This window comes from Haemaphysalis longicornis, unplaced genomic scaffold, assembly GCF_048455015.1.
Source record: "Haemaphysalis longicornis isolate Haplotype H1 unplaced genomic scaffold, Haemaphysalis longicornis Haplotype H1 scaffold_2, whole genome shotgun sequence".
Classification (NCBI taxonomy): Eukaryota; Metazoa; Arthropoda; class Arachnida; order Ixodida; family Ixodidae; genus Haemaphysalis; species Haemaphysalis longicornis.
Genome location: NW_027526295.1, coordinates 100059217 through 100065434, shown reverse-complemented (window position 1 = coordinate 100065434; position 6218 = coordinate 100059217).

Here is a 6218-nt window from a genome sequence, read left to right as displayed (position 1 = left end):
ATGAAGCTATTCGAACATCTCGGGATCTTACATTATTGTATTCTACACCTCCACCATTCTCTCTAGCCAAAATTACAATTCCACTAGCATGCTTAAAACTTAAATCCTGTTCCACAAGGATTCAATTCACTACAGCTACTAATTACTGGGCATTTACCCCTTCCCCTGGATTCAACGGCATAGAATGGACCCATCTGCACAACCTCACAGAACTGGCTCGGTGAAATGTCACGGCTCAAATAAATAGGTTAATGTGAAACCAGGCTGCAACTCCTGCTTCCCAAGGTATACCTATGTGTTCGGATACCAAATCCTAGTAAGAAACCAAGTTCTCCTAACAATTTCCCGCAAGTGTGGGTAATTCGGCTCGCAGCCGTGTGAAGGAAGCTCATGCTGCTACTCATAAACAATCAAATATTTCACTACCTAAAGAATGTAAATCTCTACCTGTACTCACCAAAATGTTTCCACCCGAATCTCCGTACGACCAGCAGTCTGACGTGCTTCGCCGATTCATCGACAGCTGATTCTCTACAAAACACTCAGGCTTCATACTTCCTCTTGATATCTCGAAAGATTTTGCCTGCGTCAGGCAGAGCTCTATTCTAAACGAACTTGCTAAGGCCTTAGTTAAATTTCGCCTCTCCATCTTCTTGGTGAATGATGAAGACGAAATAGTGAAGTTCTTTTGATTGCCGAGCCGAAAGGATGATCTCGACTCGCTCCTATGACCAACGTCTGATGCTTGGAGCAGGTGAGGGATGAGGACTGCCTTTCTTCCTGGATATTACACATTTACATTACTCCAAGTATTTACACAGGTACAGAATGACGGTTACATTGTCAATCTGCCCGCAGCAGCTTGTTCGGCCAAGATCTATACTGATCTAGATCCCTCTCGACCGACCCCGGACAAAACCCAACACTCCGGTTTTGATAACAAAAACCACGCCTCCAAAGGGGGCGTTCAAGAAATAGGGAAAACCCCTTTCAAAATAATTATAATGATCTATTGATTGGCCACAAGAACCAACCAATGCTACACATGTCCCCACCTGTGGTCACGTGACCCAACACACACTCTCTCTCTCTCTCATGCACTCATAGTACGTTTCCCACGCACGTTATTGCAACCGAGAAGCAAATACAAATACAAGACATCTGCCACCTAAAGTCCCTGACCGCGCGGAGTGGTCAAACCATTACGTAAAGCAGGTGGCGCCAGCTCAAAAGCCAAAGCTACCGGATTATCGTGGTAGCTCGTCCGCCGCCATTCTATTTGGCCATCGCAGTCACGTGGCGTAACGCACCCAAACACAGGATTTGAAAAGATATCCGATTGTGCCTCGGTTCAGCCTTCCGGCCGAAAGGTGAGAGGATACTTGAACACGGCTCTTATATAAGCAGAACCGTTCGAAACTCGTGGAACCTCTGGTACTTGTCATACGTGTCCCCATTATTTAGCGCAACAAAAACTGTCGGTACAGTTGAGGCAAAATGTGTGGAATTATCCTGCAGTCACCGCATCCGTGTAGTTAGGAGGGCTCATTGGTCACCGAGCAAAACAAGTGGCCGCCGAAAAATAAACGACAAGTTCAAAATGGCGCCGAGAGGCTCCAGCACGTGCGAGATGAAAGCAAGCAGAACAAAAAACAAAAGATAGAAAAAAAGGATGCGAGCTGTCCCAGGAGAAGGCGTGCGAGCACTGCGAGGCCTGGAAATTTGAATAGCATTGAGCGAACCTCGGTTCCACTCATCAAGAGAGGAGTTAGATAGAGAGGGAAAGAGCGTGAAGAGTGGTAGCAAAGAGCGGAGAATGGCCACAGCCCCTGAGTCGAATCACTGCTCTACTCTTCCGACAGCTCTCACGCTGAGTCGGGCTGATGTCGACATATCAGTAGAGGGGGACAAGTAAGGAAAGAAATTTAGTCTTAACTTACGCAACAACCTGCGGCTCACTCACCCGTGCGGAAGCAAAACTTCTACAAACTGCAGCGGATTAAAATATTTTGAGAACTACGCCTCCTTATTGTTTTTTGCGCGTGAGGGTGGCGTATGATTGAGGGCTACTACCTCGTACCTTCCCATTGTTAGACAGGGTGATCTTCTCGCTCACACATACGTTTTTGATGTAACCAATGCAGATGAAGTTTTTTTTCTTTCCGCATACAGGGCAAGATGACGCAAATACCGTAGGAAAAGCAAATCTCTAGAAGCCTGACAAACGCTTTCCCCCAACAGCGGTCTTGCACGACTATGCATTTACATGATGAACATAATATGCAAAAGTTACACAGTACACATCGTTATGTACATCAAAATCTATTTCATTATGGCACACATGTACAAAAAATAACGTCCATAGAATACATTACATGCCGTAATAAACCAAAAGATACCAAGTTAGCATGGTGCAAATAAAAATTCAAATTTTGCCCAAACATGAAGCATCCATAAAACAGACTAGTTCGGGCACGCTATTTTCAATACGCAGTCTCCAATATTATTAGAATTTTATGTCATTTTTTTTATAATTAGTGTTTTATACTCCTTCTTGAACTGGTATTACTAAAGTTCATGAGTGGCCCACTTCATTTACAAGAGTGATGACTTGGTAGTTTACGTGTTGCTTACCATAGTTGTAATGATTGGACTCTTTATATGCGGTTTATGGAAAGTGTAATACAGTCAAACCCGGCTATAACAAACCCGGATAGAGCGAATTATGCTATATATCGAACAAAAATAATTCAGTTACGGAAATACATGGGAAACATATTCCTTATAACGAAGTTCACATCCGATATATCGAACTCTGCGCGCCTAGAATGGCCTCGGAGCGGCGATTGAGATGTGTATTGGCAGCGACCGCGTAGCAAGAGTCACGACTGAGACATTGCGCCTCGCATGGAGCGACGTGACGCCCGACACTCTCCGTAACTGTTTCCGACGCGCGGGACTCACGACGGAATCCGCGCAGTCAGCGAGTCCGGACCAAGACAGCAGCATCGGTGAACTGTGAATCAGTGAATCAGTGAACGTTCCCTATGATGTCGCGAATGAAAGCCGTCCGACGCTTATAATGAAGCGCTTTCGGCAGTCGACGTGCTCCGCCAACGCTTCTTAGATTTTGGAGGACGCGGACTCGAATTGGTGCAAACAATGTTTCGTGTAGAGAATGTTATGCTAGTTGAAGCCGCCAAACGAAAGTGAAAACAAAAATAACCGCTTTTTTTGTTTGCAAATTAGGCAGTTCGGCGGAAAGTAGCTTTATTTGCAATAAATAGATTATTTTGCGTATGGTAATGGCTACTTTACTGTGTTCGTTTCTGCATGCGGGGATGGAGGAGTTGGGGAGGTGGAGGGGGTGGGGGGGGGCTCCCGCGGATTGCGAACTTGTAACGATAAGTTCGTTATAGGCGGTTTCGGCTATATCGAACTGGATATATCGGCTATATCGAACTATATCGAACGGCTATATCGAACTATATCGAACTGGATATATCGAACTAATCGCGGTGCATATTGCTATTCGCTATAAACAGGTTTCACGTACTGACTTTTGACACAGTTTTCGCTGACGGTTAATTTGTTGTTCCTGATATCATGTAATATCGGAGGTGGTAGATTTAGGTTGCTTGAAATGTATTGTGTTTCTTAATCAGTGGGATAGTATGCAAAAGTCGAGGTGGGCTGAGTACTCTTAAAATCTTTTTCTGGAGTACAGTTAGTCTGCTCTAATTTCTGCACGTCGTGGTTCCCCATACTTTCGTGCAGTAACTAAACCTGGAAAAGAAAAGCGCGCAGTACAGAATGTTCTTTACCAATAATGGAATAAGTCGTGACAATTTGTATAAGCAACCAATCAATCTGTTAAGTTGCACAGATAATTTATCAACGTGAGCGTTCCAGTGGACGTTTTCCTGGAACCACACGCCTAAACATCTTCCTTTGTTCCACACTGAAGCTTACCTTTAAAGAAAACAATTTCGATATTTTTGTCCTGCGATTTTCTTAACGGATGCAAATATTATGTGTTTGGTTGTTTTCCTGTTCAGCTGTAACGTATTCATGTGAAGCCCTACTTAACCCCCCCCCCCCCCCTTACGCCCATACCCCAGCGTAACGCACCCCCCCCCCCCCCCGAAGATTACTCAATATTCTTTCTTGTTATGAGTGAAAGAGGCCAAAAGGACATTTTCGTTATTCTTGATTGCCATAGTGGAAGAACTGCTAAAAAACCCATGTATCACCCCTGCCGTTTTAAGCCGCGTCCCCACCAGTGTCTCATGTTAAAGTCTACAGGTGATAAACATTGTTTCTTGGAGATCAGGCGAGGACGGTGTAGGTAGGTGTGTTAGTGCCCTACTTTGTGCATATTCCCTGCGTACATGTCGGAGCGCACATACGAAGGCCATTCCGTGTTTTAGGAGCGGAGCACCTTAGGACCGCACAATGTCCGTCCGTGTCCGTGCCCATAGCATTTACAATCGCAAAAAATCACAGAGGCACCGGCAGGATTCGAGCTTGTGTCTGGTCGACCAGACAGAGTTGGTGTCAGTCGCCTTACCCATTGGGCTACAAACTCCAGTTATTACCTGATAGTCAAACGGCTTACTCCCTCGCCTGAAACGGTGCGGAGTACCTTAGGACCTCCCAATGTCTGTCCGCATCCATCCGCGTGCCCATCACCATCAAGCGAAAATTAAGAGAATTTAGATTTGAGCCTTGAGTTGCAGTTTTATTGAGGGAATAATCAAGGTGACACTCCCGGCTCAAATCGAATGACGGTCGGGGCGCAATTCGGAATTCACTCGGGGTGCAACTTGGATGTCATTTCGAGTCCCCTACTCCGCACCCTCGCCATCATCATCGATGGAGTGGAGATACTGCCATTTTTTGCTTCAACGCAATACTTTCTAAAGACGAATGGACAATACCCACAAACTAAATCCGGCGAACGACAGACATTCGCAGACTATTTGAAGCATGGAGTTCTGGGCTTTGGCACTGTGCAATGTAATCTTTTTTAGTTGGAAACACGATAATTCAGAATTTCTTTATTCCATGAACCAGAGTGCAGTTTCGCAAGCCGCTTTCTATAAATATCTTGGTTGTCATCTAACACCTAATCTCTCCTGGAGTACCCACATTTTCCGCCATCTGCGCAAAGCCTTCTAAATCACACGGTTATCTGCGACTAAATTTACCATGCGCACCACTCCTTGTCCGTAAACATGAGTATGTAACCTTTATTTGTCCACAGCCAGAATTCACGTCAGCATCTGGTCCCCTCACCAAAACTACATAATCGTCCAGCTGGAATCTATTCAAAACAAAGCCGCAAGATTTATTACACGCAAGTATGACCGTCACCTTAGCGTTACCCAAATCAAACAAGAGTTATTACTTCAGCCGCTAGATACCCGCCGCACTATCCCTATATTATGCCTTTTCTATAAATACATAGTTAGCATGAAGCCTAACCCGCTGCCTGTTAACGCTCCAGTACGTACGTCACGACGCCTTCGTAATAGTCATAGTTTCACAGGCATTTTTCATTGCCTCGAGCAATCATTCACTGGAATGATGTTTCTGACCGAATTTCGCTTTACCGAAAATCCGCACCGACATTTTTCTTAAGAATTATGGAATTATGAATTGCCAGAATGTTATTGTTACTGTTTATGGATGTTTTCCCCTTGTATTTGAGTGTTTTCTGTTGCTTTCGACTCCGCAAAAACTGTGTGTGTTTGTAATAATTATTTATTATAGACGTGTATGACGTGTTTCATTTAGGTCCGTAAGCTGATTACCCAAAATTGATATTGTGTACTTGTTTTTTTCTTCTTTTTCCCCGCTATTTATGATGCTCTTACAAAAATGTAACCTCCCTTACTCAATGCTCTTCAATGGGCCTGTGAGGTATAATAAATAAATAAATAAATAAATAAATAAATAAATAAATAAATAAATACTGAGACAGAGAAAGCTGAAGAGAGAGAAAAAAAAAGAGAGAGAGAGAGAGAGAGAGAGAGAGAGAGAGAGAGAAAGAGAAAGAGAGAGTATACATTTTTTAAAAGGACAAAGGTTAATGTGAGACACTGTTCTAAGGACTGGTATTGTCAACTGGGGCAAAGGTAATGAGAGAAAAGTGAACGTAGACGGCATGAGAAATTAAAGCGGAATCGACCAATGAGCTATGTAATGTTTCACAT